The sequence below is a fragment of the Lepus europaeus genome, chromosome 4 (genome assembly GCF_033115175.1).
Source record: "Lepus europaeus isolate LE1 chromosome 4, mLepTim1.pri, whole genome shotgun sequence".
NCBI classification, from domain to species: domain Eukaryota; kingdom Metazoa; phylum Chordata; class Mammalia; order Lagomorpha; family Leporidae; genus Lepus; species Lepus europaeus.
In genome coordinates, this window is record NC_084830.1 from 14,800,620 (window position 1) to 14,816,403 (window position 15,784).

Below are 15,784 nucleotides of genomic sequence, written 5' to 3' on the forward strand. Positions count from 1 at the left end.
GCTGCTGACTTTGGCCTGGCCCAGTCCCAGCTATTGCAGGTATTTGGTAAGTGAACCAACAGATGTGAAATTCCTTCTTTTTCTCTGCTTTTCAAATAAATAAAAATCTACAATATACACATATATTCTAGAGAGCCTGATTTCTGCAGTTGGGTCAGATTCCTGGGATGACTAGAGCCAGGCATGCCCAATGTCAAGTTCATCTGCCCATCCGGCTGGTGCAGAGGCTCCAGGGAAGTGACCAGCCCACAGACCAGGGCCAAACAACTCAAAAGGAGAGCCAGGGCCCAGCATTTGCAAGGAAAATGAGTAACATTCCATAACCATCAGCTCCTGGCTAAATCCCAGGCAGGCCCTTCTCCTCCCATTGAGGAACAGCAGAGAAGCTTCTGTCAGCTGATCAGGAAAACACAGGTGCGACAGCAGCCAGGCACGCTGGGGAGCAGACGCCGTTCACTGCCCTAAGACGTTCCGCCTCGCTGCGGTCCACAACCTGACCCCCAACTGATTCATCTGAAAATGGAGGGTGGAGGTGCACATGGCATTTGGGGATGGCCATGAGGTCTGAAGGAGTAAGCACCCTGACACACCCTTCCTTCTAGGACAGCGTGCTGAAGAGGGGGGGGCGGGGGTGCAGATCTTTGAAACGCAAAGGAAGCATCCACCGCGTAAGGAGGCCATAAGGCCAGGAGGGAGCGAGGGCACGCTGCTGCTGAGTAAGCCATCAGCGGCCTGTGTTAATGCAGCCCCGCAGCTCAGGGAGCTCAAAGGGCTTCCACAGACATGATCTCACTGGGATGTTTTTTATTAGCTTCTAAGACAGGTTAACAGGTTCCTCCTTCCCTGCTGAAACAGTGAAACTGCGCCCACCCCCCCACCCCCGCCTGGCTTCCTGAACACACAAAGGCCAGGGCAGCCTTTCTGAGCCTGCTTGGATGGCAAAGACCCAAGATTTGCTGCTCGATCTCCCATCTGTCGCGAGCCAGGCATCACACAAGCTAGGTGTTTTAAAAAAGAAATTGCCTAGAGCAACGTGAAACAAATTCTGTTTTTGTTTTCCTAAGGAGTAGAGCAGAGTGGGGAAAAGGGAGGCTTTAGGGTCAGCCTTGGGCTGAATTCCCAGCTCATCTGCTTCCCAGAGGGTGAGACGGCGCTGGCAGCTCTCCCCGGTCCTGCACATCGAAAAGCCTGGGGCTGGGGCACAGTCTGGCACAGGATTGTTGAGGGGCGGATGCTGCTGTTATTGTTGTACCCCGTTAGTGCCCGCCCTTTCTTCTCCTTCTAAGGGTCTCCACTCAGCCCGATCCCAGCACCACAGTGAGATCTCCTGGTGCCCCTTAAATGCCAGCCCCGTGCTGTGACGCCATCTTCCTTTTGAGTATCGTGATGCCTGCGCCAGCCCCACCCACTGGCTTTGTCCTGGGCTTCCCAATCAGGCTCTCCCCCTGAGGCCACTGGCAGGCCCCAGCACACTGCTGACGCGGCTGGGGCCATTCCCGGACAGGGCGCCCTTTGCTTCGGGATGGCCGAGTCTCAATGGTGCGGTGCAGCAGGAGCGTGGTGGGGTGGGCGTAGCCAGGTGGACAACTCCCCAGTCCAAGGGAGCCTCAGCTCCCTCTTGAATAAAACAGGGGCTTGAACTCCCATGCTCAAGAGTGAACCCACATCTGTGACACATTTTACTCACCGCAGAAATGCCAAGCAGCCAGGGCTATGCGAGCTGTGCTCTCCCCCACCTCCTCCTGGCCACCGTGGAGGAGCAGGCACTGTGGACACCAGAGATCCCATCACAGGGAACCTAGTCCCAAAGCCACAGCTTGAATCTTGGGTGTGTGTGGGGAGGACAGGCAGGAAGCGTCCTAAGCCCAGATCAACCTCTAGTCCTGGTGACTGCCAGCTCTCTCCTTCCACCCTCCGCTCAGCTCTTTTCCCTTCTGCCAATTCACTGTACCTGGTGATCCTGGCCCCTTCCCTGAGAGAGTGCCCTCAGTGGTGGAGGCAGTGTGGCGCAGCGGTTAGAGCCCACGCTCGGAGGAAACAGGGCACACAAATCAACCCCACTCGGGAGACCCTAGTCAGTTCTCCTGTGACACCACAGATTTGTGGTGAAGGGCATGACAGGCAGGCAGGACACAGAAGCCAGGCAACCCAGGAGTGCCCAGGCCAGAGTCCCCACTCATGTGCACAGCGATGCTAAGAACAGCACAGCTTCCCTGGGCTACCTGAGTTAGCCTCGGGGGACCAGGCATACTGTAGTGCCCACTAAGTACCCATGCCCCAGCAGGCATCCTCACCAGGAAAACGCACCTGCCCAGAAGTTTATCGTGAGGATTAAACGAGAAGAGGCATTGAAAGTCCGTCTCTCACACGTAGTAGGTGTGCAGGAAATGAGAGCTCTCACTGCTCACGCAGGAGTGGGATCCGCACCCCACGGCAGCCTTCCTGGGCTCCCAGTCATGTGGGGCGGGAGTGGCCTGGAAGAAGAGAATCTGGCTGGGGACCCGTTCAGGGTGATGCATTTTTACCGTAAGGGCTGAGTCAGTCCTCAGCAGTGCTGGCCTCCCACTCCCTGGGGCCTGACACTCACCAGTCCGAGATGAGTGATGCTTCGTCAAAGAGGCAGAGGCTTGGGCCCTGGGAAGGCAGGCAGGGAGGGAGGCCGGGAGGCTCCGTCACATTCACAGGGTGTGTGCTTACTGGAAGTTGCCCTGAGGGGTCAGGAAAAAGTGGCAGGTCTGGAGGGCGGGCGTGCTGGGCCAGGACCCAAAGTCAGTGAATACCAGGGGTTGGGCAGGGGGCTGTGGAGAAAGCCCCGATGGGAGTCAGAGGGAAGGAGGGGGGCCCCTTTGTACCCCCGAGTGGGTAAGAGCCGTGTGCATCCCCTAGGACAGCCATGGCGAATCACACACGCTGGGCAGCTTGGACACAGACATTCACCTCCTCACAACTCTGAGGCTCCAGGTCCATGAGCAAGGCAAGGAGGAGGCCTCTCTCCCTGGGGTCTGGAGACGGCCCACGGTGGGTGTCTGTGTTCCAATCTCCTCTTATCATAAGATCACCATGCAGATGCGATTAGGGCCCATCCTAATGACCTCATTTAACCTCATTACCCATTTAAAGGCCCCCATCTCCCATTTGATTAGGTCCAGGAGCCACAATCCAGGTTGGTCTAGAGGGAAGCACTGAGCAACCAAAGCTCAAGTCAGAGGGACACCTCCGCCCAGCCCCTCCACCCAGAACTGGGCTAGGATTAGGAGCTGTGTCTCCGGGTCCTCTCCTCTGAGAAACCCAGGGGGCTGCCTTCACCCTAGATCCCTGGCCCTAACACCGCTGGGTAGAAACAAAGGCTCAGGAGCTGCGGGCCCCTCAGTCCACACGCCTCACTCCCCAGCTGCTAGTCCAGAGATGAAAAGGCCACCACCATTCCAGTCACAGCCACTGTACGGCACCGCTCTCGTTCCACATCACGCAACATGGGAGGCAGACTCCTAGAGACTCGGAAAACGCTCCACTCAGTCGCACAGTCCCCTCTCTTCAGGGTCCCATCAACAGCCTTAGCCTCTGGCAGGCAGCCATGACACCCTTGGTGGAGCAGGCATTTGGTCTAGCAATTGAGCCACCAGTTAGAATGCCTGCATCCCACACTGGAGAGCCTGGGTTCAGAACCTGCTTCAAGCTCCTGACTCCAGCTTCCTGCTAATGCACACCCTCCCAGGCAGTTGGGTCCCTGTCACCCATGTGGGAGACCTGGATTGACTTCCTGGCTACTGGCTTCAGTCCATCCCAGTACCTGGTATTGTGGGCATTTGGGAGAACAAACCAGCTGATGGAAGCACTATCTATCTGCCTACCCACCTACATACCTTCCTGCCTATCCTACTCTGTCTCTCACATAAATAAGGAAAGACACACTTAGTGATGTGGAGACAGGTCAGGAAACCAGCTCCAGGAGTCACTACCAAGAGGTATGGCTGGACCAGACCCCATCTGACTCTACTCTCAAAGGTAGAGTGAGCTCAGCAAATAGTCCCACCTTGTAAATACCTGCAGGTTCACTGTGTGTTCAGCCCAAGGCTGAGCAGTGGAGAGAGAGCAGAGCAGAAAGCCTGCCTGAATGAGTCAGGAAGGAGAGACCATGATTCCAAGACAAGGGAAAGCTCAAAGGACTTGTTCACAGTTCTGTTTTTATGCCGTCTCAATTAAACTCTGGGGACCAGTAATTTCCTTTGCTTGTGCCAACTCCACGTTCCATCCCTTGCCTGATTCTCCTCTATCCTGCCAGAGAGTAAGGACATACATAAACCACCGGATGTGCATGACTTTGAACTCATTCAACGCGGCTGTGTGATTCTAGGCAGGCCACTACCTCCCTGAGCCTCCTTTAACGCACATGCAAACAAGGACAACATCCACCTTGAAGAACAGAGACAGGGTACTTGATGGACCAAGTCTTGCCATCATCAAGGGCAACATCATGAGAAAGTGGCCACGAATTCTGCTTTGAAAGGACACTGTGAGATGGGAAATTCTGTGCTGGAGCAAACGTTCGTTACATAAATGAAGAGTCTGATCCCAGAGTCTGATGCTTGGAGCAAACTAGAAAGAAATAAAATAAAAGGAATTCAAGAACGAGGTGGAAATGACAGAGGAAGGGAGGGGAGGGTGGAAGGGCTAGGCCTGGGTGAAAGGCGGGCTGCCCAGTGCTGGAGGGGGATAATCAGGACTGACTTTTTGGGGATTCCTGGAATTCCTGGGAGAAAGGCACCGTTCCCAAACTGATGCCCACCAAGAGGCTCGCACAAAGACCTCCCTGAGTGCTCGGTTTCCCCGTGGAGAACACGGGGCTCATAATACTGACTAAATCTGCACACAGCTCTGACCACAGCGTCTGGCACACAGGAACGCTCGACAAACCCGAGTCCTCCTCGCAGCCCTGCTCCACAGCACGGCACGAGCCCTCTGTCGTCTCTGCTTTCCTCTTGGGAATCGGCATTTCCTCACAGACAAGTGACAGCTACCGAAGCAATAAGGGTGACCACTGCTGCCTGGCCATGGGGTGTGACGGGGCTACCTGGACACAGCCAGGACATAAAAAGCCCTTCTTGTCACCAGGTTTACATGCCTACAAAGGCAAGAGGTCTTCAAACAGTTCATGGAAAATGTGTGCTAGGAAAAAAAAATACTTGTCCTTGAGCTTTAAAATTATTTTGTACCAAAATAAATTAAACCTTCAATTCCATTTCCCCATGAATCTTTGAAGTCCCAGGTACTTAAGCCCTTGCTTCTCCCCCTGCCCCACCCCCAAAAGGCTCTACACTGCCCTAGGACACAGCAGTGCCTGTCTGACTCCCGGCGACACCCCATCTCCTACGACAGTGTCTGACACAGGTGATGCACCCAATTCGACGGGTGGAATGACCAGTGTGTGATTCCTGCACAGTGTGTGAACAACCATGAGTAGCAAGGCCTTGCACCGTGAGCTCTCTCCCATGCACACTGGGCCTGAACCCAGTCAACCCTGCCTCCACACCACACTTTGCCTGATTCTCACATCTCACACACCTTCAGACACAGTGTGAATGCTTCCTCCCTTCTGAACAGAACAAGGTGCAGAAAGCTTGTGTGTCTCCCCGGAGCCGCAGTGCTGACGAGGGCAACACTTCCTGTGTGGAGGAAGGTGCTGAATCCTCTCAGGTAGTTCGCAGGAAGCCACGAATGAACGGGAACACTGGTGCGACTGCTTCCCAAAGTGCTCCGTCCTGCCTCCAGCTAAACGGCAGAGCCAGCTGCTTAGCGGCCAGTTCACAGCTGATGCTGGCAACAGAGGTGAGCGACGGCTCAGGCTGACCTGCCCCCCGGGGGGACAGGAGTGGCAAGAGGGCAGTGAGGAGTCACGCTGCCTTCCTGGAGGGACTGGTGAATACAGGTGTGCAGGACGCTCAGCCCCCTAGCAGCCAGGAAACCCAGAAACTGAGTCCTGGCCGGAAGGTGGGCACAGAGGTGAAACTCCATGTAGAAGATGTGGGCACCAAGGCAGGGAAAGGGGGCTCTTGTGTGCAGAGGGTGGAAGGGCACCCTGGCACGGCTGTTCCAGAGAGCAGCTTGGAGCCATCTCGTGGCATGGAGAAGGCTCAGGAGAGTCGGAGGGAGCACTGTCATCTGTGGGTATAAACCCTGGAAGACATCCCTTGCAGCGGTGTGTGTGATGCAGAAAGAAAGAAAAAGAAAAGCCAGGGCTTCGAGACAGGCTGGCTCTCAACAGGAATGGCCTGCTGCTTGAGCAGCACTCGGCAACCATTCATTGTTCGCTCTCTGGTGCCCCTCCCCTGCCCCCCGCACACACTCATCCACCGCTCCAGGTCCATTTTTGTGTTTGATCTGCTTTGCCCTGCAGGGAGAAGCAGAATTCACACATGAAGAAAGAGTGCCAGACTCCCCAGAAAGCTTTTCAATGTCCTTTGCCCAGGAGAGGTTCCCGTTACAATAGGCCTGGACCTCAGCCATGAGCCCAGGGAAGGGAGGAACCAATTTCATTCCACTTAAACCAATTTGCAGGGCCCAGACAGTAGCTAATGAGCAGCCTGCACCCCCAGAGTCATCGATACCACTTTCCAAATCAAGTTACCAAATTGGACTTAAAACCACTTCAAAGGGGCCAGGCTGAGCGTACTCGGTGAGGCACTCGACTGGCCATATGGCCACGGCTCCCACTGCCGGCATTTCCCTCCTCCGCCTCAGTGGCAGAGAGACAAGCTGGCTGCCTTTGTGACTGCATGGGGGCCTCCTTCCCTTCCTGATCTCCAGAACGGAACCTGGGACGACATAAAACACATGGGACCACTGTGGCAGCAGATCCAGACAAGGAGGCCTCATGCAAAGGGCCCAGCTCCTGGGACATGGGCAGTCCCTCCCCCCTGTTTCTAGCACAGACTGCTCTGGTTGGATGCTGAATATCCCCCAAAGGCCAGTGTGTTAGAGGCTCCGTCCCCAGGGTGGTGCAATGGGGAGGTAGTGCAACTTCAGCCGGTGCAGTTATAGGTCACTGGGGCATCTCGGAAGGTCACTCTCAGAACAGGGTTGTAAAGGAACCTTCAGTTGACACTCAACCACTCTTTCTGCTTCCAGGCTTAGCATGTGGTCTTTCCTTCCGACATCGTGTGCTGTCTGCCACGGGGCCTTGGCCAGAGCCTACATCATCAACATTCCAACTTTCAGCTTCCAAAATGCCAAGCTAAATAAACCTCTCTCCTTCATACACAGCTGTCTCAGTTATCTCGCTGTAGCACTGGACAGCTACCTCTTTCCTATTCTCTGCTTGTTCCCATTTTGCAGACAAAGATACTGAGATGGTGAAACCTGGGTAAGCTCACACACATGACTAGCAAGTGGCAGACACAGAAATCAAACCTGGGTCCCCTTCAAAGCACAGACCATGCTCAGCCCCGAGGCTCCCCTGGCTTACAGAAGGCTTAGATCTCAATCACTTCAGTTTCTTTGTCCACAGTTAAAAACAGTCAGATGAGCTCTGCACAAGAGCCAAAAATGCCTTTCCATAAGCTGCTTCTTTGTTACTGGTATACGTATGTCTCCTAGGTTAGCCTGAGCGCAGGGCATGTGCAGCACTGGGCAACCTTCCCTCCCACCACATGAATGTCCCGAAGGCCATGGCATGACGTTTTCTCTGAAATGTTGCGGCACGCACTCAAGGTCACACAGCCAGGAAATGCAAGAATGCTCTTCCTATCAGCAGGGATGAAATCCACTGTAAACACTCAAGTCAGTGCTCTTTTCCCCAAATCAGGCCGCTTGTCAGCCTGCCTTTCAGAAGAAGGTTCTGTGGCAAAGCCTATGTCAAGCCTACATGGTGGAGAGATGCAAACAGAGCCCTAGACCAACAGTTCCCAATGATGGGAGCTCTTTCACCCTCTACTACCAACCAGGGAACATTTGGCAAAATTCGGAAGCAATCTGGGTTATCACAACCAGGGATGCGGGCTGTGGCAGGTGGAACCACTGGCAGTTAGTAGGATATTGGTAAGCACCTACGATGCACAGGACAGCCCCCATATCTAACTACCTTGTCCACATATCTACAGTGCCCAGGTTGGGCTAGGGACCGTACGCAGGTCACTGCGGCTTCTTCACTGTCTTGATGTTGCATTTCAAGAGCATCTCTATTACTCAATACGATAAAATACTGCTTATTAATTTGCATTAAAATGTCACACACCTCATCTTTATAGCTAACAGACTCACAAAGCCTCACAAAGGATTGGCCCGAAATAATAACTGGGCTGGGATTCATCACATGAAATAATGCTGGGATGGCTGGAGAAATTCCTTCTTTCCTGAGGCACTGCTGAGAACCTACTATGTGTCAGACCCTGTGCTGGGACCTGGAGTGGCGCTGGGGAGCAGGAACACTCCACCTTGAAACCCAGGACTGGGCGTCTCCATCTCACACGGTCACCGTGTCCGTGTCCACGGTCACATTCCCAGGCTCCCTGGCTCACAGTCCTGGAACATCATTCTCTCTTTGCTGTAACCTCAGGAGAGAGGCACAAGGCAGAACAACAGGAGATTTGGGAGGAGGGATCACTGAACCCCGGATAAAAAGCATCTGCAGTCACCCATGGTGAGACAAGGAGATGAAACTGTGTTGCCAAGGTTGCCCAGACAGCAAGGGGTTCCCTCAGGCCCTACCTTTCCGCTCCAGGATCTCACAGAAAAAAGTTTCAAGACGGCCACGTGAGGACTGCCTCCTAGAGTTATTCTACCCAGTTTTATTTTTTTTTTTATCAAAATAATTACTTTTTTAAAAAATATAACATAGTACAACTACGACATGTCTCAGGAACTCGAAGGTGAGAGGCCTGCATGGTGACCACAGAAATGAATCTGGAGACCAGGCCTGGCCCTTGGCAGGAACTCACCCCCTGCAGTGTTGTTAAAACACTGTGCACTTTCTCATTTTCTCCGTAGTGGATAAAGTGGTGCTTCCCCCGAAAGGGTAACGCTTGCCCCACTGTCTGAGCTTACTCCTGGTGCCACTTCTCTCCCTACACCTTCCTAAAACACAGGTTTGGGCCAGACATTGTACAGAACCAGGCTTAGCCAGGCTAAGCCCCACTGCTTAGACGTAAGTGTCTGAATATCACCCCCAAGGACTCAGAGAGAGGGGGAAGAACAGTCACCCCACAGATATGTGACCTTGAACTTCCCTACAAGAAACCACCCTCCATGCCTCAGGCCTTTGGTATCTGGGAAATGTTTGGAAAAGGCCACCCTGGGCCTTTTCCTTTTCTTTGAGCCTACTGCCACAGTTTCTTATGAGCATGTGTCCTGGGGTGAGCCAGGCTGCCTCTCCAAGTCTCAGTGCCCCCTGTGCTAAATGGAACGTCAGGAGAGCCCCTTGCCCATAGCTCACAGGAGATGACCTACTGATTGAGCCTCACTGAGCCCAGCAAGTACCATCACGATGACTAGAGATGCCAGGGACACCCTGGCAGCTCAGAGAAGTACGGTCACCTGCAGAAGAAAAGCTAGGACATTAAGTGCCCTGGGACTCAAAGACAGCTTTGCAGAACACAGCATTCCCAGGGCCAAGGCTTCGGGGGGGGGGCCCACACCTGCTCGTGTGCCTCCTAATGGGATCTTTCTCCAGCCACCTCAGGCACACCCTGTCCACCTCTGCTCCCTCTGTGGTCTCAAGATTCCCCATCCTGAAGCAAGAAAGCCTTAGCCATCTCCGATCAGGGTGCAAAGCCCCAGTGCAGCCCTGCACATGGGGGCCCTTAATGTGGTTAAATGAGAAGGAAGTATTGGGGAGAATTACTGAAGAGCTGAAGGGGACCCCAGTTCTCACCTCGTCAGGAACCACAAAGCCTGGGCCTAGGAAGGGCTGAAGCACGAAGACCCTAGAGTCCAAGCCCTGCAGCCGCACCTCCCTTCACAGAGAAGGCATCTCTGGCATCACAGAGCCCACGTCAGCCCAGCCTGCCCAGCCATAGTTCACTCACGTATGAAGTGGACATGATGTCCGCCTGTCCATCTCACCAGGAGAGGGAGTGCTCAGAGGGGGTCCTCACTGGGAACACGCTTTGTGCACTCTCTGATGTGTTCCAGGACATGTTGATAGCATCACTGAACAGAACCATGGACCTGCCATAAAGGGACGCCGGGACAAAGTGACAAAAATGAAAGATGCCCAAGATGCTGGACATTTCTCCAAACAGACTGGAATTTCCACTCACTTCCAGGGAAGCTCAAATCCTCCTCCTCTTCTGTGTATCTCAGTTCTGCAGGGAACAAATGGCATAGCTGTGTAAGGTGTCCTTTCTCTTTAAACACTTGAAGACAAAGCTGTTCAGGACCCCGGTGGGATCTCACATTTAAGCTCTCATGTAATCTGTATGGCTAGCAGCTTCCTGGAGCCTCAGGACATAGCTGCAGGGCAAGGCTGTCAGTTCCTATCCGCAGACCCTCAACATGCGCTGAAGGCACCTCCCGCCTTCATCTCACGCAGTGTCCTGGGGGAGCACGCTCTGAGAGGAGCAAACCTCGTCCTTGACTGGGAAGAAGCACAATGCCAACTGGGTCCGCTCGGGGGCCTGCGGCCACAGGCAGCCACATCCTTTCCTTAGCAAGAACTGAGGTTTCCAGCTTCTCCCCCAGCTGAGAGGGACTGCAGCTCCCTTCAGCCTCAGCTGATGGATGAGAGGGTCGTACTGATGGAGGGGCCACCCTGCTCTATTCAGAGACAACCCTTCTCCAAACTGCTCTGCGTCCTGTGACACACCAGGGCGCTTACCCAAAGAGGCTACAAGGCCAGAGCCTTCCAGCTGGCTTCAGCAGGAGGTGAGAGGCTGGTCTGGATTCTGCCATTGATATCCAAACAGGCTTTGAGCTGGACAGAGCATGTAGACGGGGACGATGTGGGGTGACAGACACACCTGGGTTCAAGTCCCAGTTACGCCATTTTCTCAATGAGACAGAAATGTCTTCCCTCTTTGAGCCTTGGATTTGATGTCTAAAACCCCTGTTCATAAACACTGAATGGGATAATGTAGGCAAACATCCCCAGATTCGCACTCAGTACTTGTCAGTCCCCTGTCGGGCTGTCCAAGTGTGTGCAGTTGACTTCAGAGGCAAAGTGGCTGAGAAACTCAAGATCATCCACCTGCAAGCCCCACTGGGTCAGTGACTTGGTCTGGGACAAGGTGCTGGACAACAGCAATCATTTTCCTGATTTGCACATCTTTTTCAGGACAAAACTCTTTCCAGGCCCTAGAGAATCCAAAGGCATGTGGGCAACCCGGGAGGTTATTCTGTGGGCGGAAGGGGGACCCAGGCCAGGATGCAGAAGAAGAGATGCTCCCAGCCAAGGGCGTGGAGCACAGACCTGTGCAGAGGCTCCCAGGGAAGGTGCTCCTGAGCAGGAGGAGAAAGGTAGCAGCCCCGCCCTGCAGGCTGCAGGAGCCTGGGATACTCACAGTCCATGCTGACCTATGAAGATGGATACTCAGAGCAGAAGAGGAGTAAGATCTCCAAGGCCAGGGCATGGGACAGAGGGAGGCAGGGATCCACCAGCAAGCCAGGTTCAGAGAGTAGCCGAGCAGCATCAGAGCACCCATAGGAAGCCAGAAGCCACATCCAGCAACGCCTTCCTCCTTTCTGAGAAAGAGCATCAAAGCCAACAAGGGCAGCTGCCAGGGCGGGGTGCGTCTCGTCAGAAAAATGAGCCTTCTAGGCTGGGCATGGCAGGGCTTCAGTTCTGCTTAGAGAAAGCAGCACCTGCCCAGCTCTGATTGTAAGACCCCTCCTCACCCTGGCCCCTCACACCCGTATCTGCCACCCGGCCACCCCTGACAAGTTTTGCCTTCTTGGGCCCCGAGCTCCCTGCAGCAACCTTCAGCACTATTAATCTACCTGTCACTCATGTTCTGAGAACTCCCTGTCTGCAACCCACCCTGCACCCAGCCCAAACACACAGGTCTCCACACTAGAACAGGAACCATCCCCACAGGTCTGAATCTTCCTTCACGGGAAAACAGAGACCAGGGTTCAGTCCTTTCCCTACATCTCATCTGGAGTTGTGCACAACGCATAATAATATGTCTTTCAACACATCAGTGACACAGGGTTACCCAATGGGTTCTTTCTTCTCTATGAACTGCTACCAACCTCCAGGGCTGTTAGAAGGGTAAAAAAAGAGAACTCACGAACCACCACTGAGGTCCACATTATTACAGAGAATTCTCTAATTCCTAATAACCCTTATGGGTGAAAAACTGACAAGTTTAGTGGGCAGATGACCTAGCACATTACCCTGTGTGCAGCAGGCATATAAAGACACAGACATGGGCCGGCGCCGTGGCTTAACAGGCTAATCCTCCGCCTTGTGGCGCCGGCACACCAGGTTCTAGTCCCGGTCGGGGCGCCGGATTCTGTCCCGGTTGCCCAGCTCTCTGCTATGGCCAGGGAGTACAGTGGAGGATGGCCCAAGTGCTTGGGCCCTGCACCCCATGGGAGACCAGGAGAAGCACCTGGCTCCTGGCTTCGGATCAGCGCGGTGCGCCAGCCGCAGCGGCCACTGGAGGGTGAACCAATGGCAAAAAGGAAGACCTTTCTCTCTGTCTCTCTCTCTCTCTCACTGTCCACTCTGCCTGTCAAAAAAAAAAAAAAAAAAGACACAGACATGAGTCTGCATGCATAGGTACGGAATCTGTGCACATCTACCTACGCATCTATCTACTTACTGAGTTGGAAATGTGGCTCTGTGTGGTTTTTTGGTTTTTTGTTTTGTTTTGTTTTGTTTTTAATTGGCAATGGGAGAGGGGAAAAGTGGGAGTGGATGGCGAAGCTGTGTCTTGGGGTTCATCCCGTGCTAGTGCACAATCAGCCAGCCTGCACGGTGTTCCCTGGGAGTCCAGTGATGCGCCCAGAGAGGCTCAGACCCGGCCGCATGTGTGGGGCGTGGGTTACAGGGTGCTAAAAGCAGGCGACAGGGCTGGTTTCCTTTAAGGCTCAGCGTGAAATGCCGCAGACAGGATAAAAAGCAAACGCCTGCAACCATTCTTGCACGCCCTGTGCTGTGGTCTGATTGTGTCCCCAAAGTTCCTGTGTTGGAAATCGTAACCACCAACAATTTTGGGACCTTTAAAAGGTGATGATGGGGCTCATCCCTGCTATTTGGATTAAATCACCCCTGTGAGTGTGTCTGTCCCTGGGGAAGGGGATTTGTCACAAAAGTATTAGGCCTGCTCTCACTCTCTCACTCTGTTGTTCCGGCCCACGTGTGAGCCTCCCACCAGGTTACAATGCAGCGGGAAGGCCCTCACAGAAGTAGCCACTTGACCCTGGACTTCTCGTCCTCCTGTACTGTGAGAAACAAATCCCACTTCTCTATAAATCACATAGTCCCAGGCACTCTTATCCCAAAACACACTAAGACCCTGGTTTCATCCATGCCCCATTTGGGCAGGCCCATCTCGGATGTCCCAGCAAACACCATCACTCGTACCTCTCCAGGAGAGAGGCAGGGGCTGAGACTACAGACCTGTGGCACACAGATCTCAGCACACACCTGTTAGGAAGGGGTGCCGCGACGACTTGCCCACCTGAGGCTCTCCTTACCCCGAGTGGACCCCCACTCTCCGCAAGCACTCATGTGGCTGGCTAGGAGGTGAGTGCACACCATTCCCAGGGAAGATACCAGCCCTGAACATTCCCGCCCAGCAGGGCCCTGACTAAGGGGTGGTATTCCCGGGAACCCGCGTGGCGGAAGGAGGACGCAGGGCCAAGTAGCCCTGCCAAGTTTTCCAGAGGAAATGAGTCAGGCGTTGTTGTGCAGTCACACATGGCCGGGCGAGGAAGTGGCATTGTCTGGGACGGCCGCAGGCCCTTACATAACAGGCACCCCTCTCACTTTCTGGCCATGGCCGTATTTGGGGATTGGCAAAAACATCTGATGAGTACCTCCGCCTGTGTAAACACTGGCTTTATTAGGGTGGTGGAGAGAGTCTGGACGGAGCTCTGCTTGGCTCTGTGCTCGCAGTGAAACGGACTCGCACGGCCTCCTCCTCTCGGCTCCCATCCTTTGGGTGGCAGTGCTGCTCAGTGGTTAGGTTCCAGTTCTGGGGCCAGGCTGCCAGCATCCACCTAGATTCCAGCTCCAGCACTGTCATTTAGGCAACCAGTTCCACTGTCCTGTGCCTGAGCAACCTCCTCTACAATGCAGGGCACTGATGCCTGCCCCTGAATCCCACGGTACTGGGGATGGACTGGGATCACACACGGACAGTGCACAATGCCTGCAGGACGTGGCTTCAAACTGTCAGGGATGTGCCAGTTGGAGTCCTGGAGACAAACTGAGCTGCCCCACCTCTGGGATAGGTACCAGTACGTAAAATGCAAGGTTCCAAGGCCTGCTACACAGAATCTGCACAGGGTCTATTGGCTGTGCCACCTCCCCCAGGCACCCTGGAAACAAAAATAGTCCAGGAGCCTCCCTGGAAGCAAGAGAGAAGCCCAGGAATAAGAAATATTCAGTCCTCACTGGAGACATGGGAAGATGCTAGTCCGGTTTAACCAAAGCTTTTAAGTGATCACTTCCCACAGCTGTGGTCCAGAGAAAATTCCCCACAAGGAGTGCAGGCATCCATCCACCCTGCATGTGCACACCTAAGGCACGTCCATGGTGGGCATGCAGGAGTGAGAGAAACTCACTGCACCAGGAACCTGGGCCTCAGTGCCCAGCCAGGGCCTCGGACTCACTATGTAGCTTCCTCTTCACAACACCCCAAGAGGGAGAGATTATCTCACCTACACACACACACACACACACACACCCTGATTCCAACTGCACAGACAGGTGAATTTCCCAAGCTCAAGTCCAACCTGGAGTAAGTTCAAAGGGTCAGATGATAAACCTCACTTTGTTTTACTCTCCACTAATGGGATTTTCCCCTGCTGTTGGTGGGTTGCATTTGTATTATTCATCAATTGTGAAACTATCACAAACTTACAGAGGGTGAATCCCTTTTTGCCTGGTGCCTTGTGGAGGGAAGGGGCTGACTTGCTTACCCTCGCCCAGGGCACTTCTCTGGGTGTTTCCCAAAACAGGGACACTGCTCCCTCAGGACCACAACCCGGAGCTGACGCTGACAGGTACCCCACATCAAGTTCTCAAACAACCCCATGCAAGGGCTCACAGCTGTCAGAGCCAGGGGTGGCAGCCAGCAGTCACAGCTCCAGGTCTGATCCCCCTGGGACTATTCCTCAGTCTGTCCTGACCTCGCATGACCTGGACACGTCTGGAGAGCACAAGGCAGCTACCCTGAAGCCCATCTCTCAATGTGGGAGTGTCTGACAGCTCCTCGCAATTAGATTCACACTGTGCCTCTTTGAGACCTTTTTAAAAATCTTAGCACAGTGGCAAAGTGAGAGTTGGGGAAAGATTTCCTGCAAGAAGTAAACCATCTAGGTGAATCGTGATGACAACGTGCCCCAGGCGAGGCAAGGCGGTGAGAGTAGCTGAGAGCTGAGGGACGGACCCAGCGGTCAGCCCGTCTGCAGAAGGACTGTAGCGTCCACACAGCCCAGCGGATCCTGGTGTCATCCTCTCAGGCCAGCTTTGCTTACAAATAAAATGAAAGAGAGAGAAACCCTCAGAGTTCAGCTTAAAAAGATCTTTCAAGCAACGCCAGGCCTCTCTCCCTTCCCCAGCCCCAACCCCCGCGCAGCCCATCCCAAAGTACAATACATATGTTTATCTTGCTTCTAA

The 15,784-nt window shown here is 53.9% G+C and overlaps 1 long non-coding RNA gene across 23 annotated transcripts in view; it reads right to left on the reverse strand.

Moving 5' to 3' along the window:
- The window catches only part of LOC133757518 (uncharacterized), a 261,209-nt gene that overhangs the window by 128,964 nt on the left and 116,461 nt on the right, over positions 1 to 15,784 (reverse strand). For 2 of the 23 annotated variants that reach the window (XR_009865679.1, XR_009865665.1), the window contains exons 4-5: positions 2,588 to 2,708; positions 2,308 to 2,474 (exon numbers count right to left, since the gene is read on the reverse strand). The exons of 17 other annotated variants lie outside the window; for them this stretch is intronic. This is a non-coding gene — a long non-coding RNA (uncharacterized LOC133757518). Of the gene's footprint in view, positions 1 to 2,307; positions 2,475 to 2,587; positions 2,709 to 10,019; positions 10,162 to 10,253; positions 10,299 to 15,784 lie in introns of all 23 variants that reach the window. 4 more of the 23 variants (XR_009865673.1, XR_009865682.1, XR_009865684.1 and 1 more) reach the window with 2 other exon arrangements.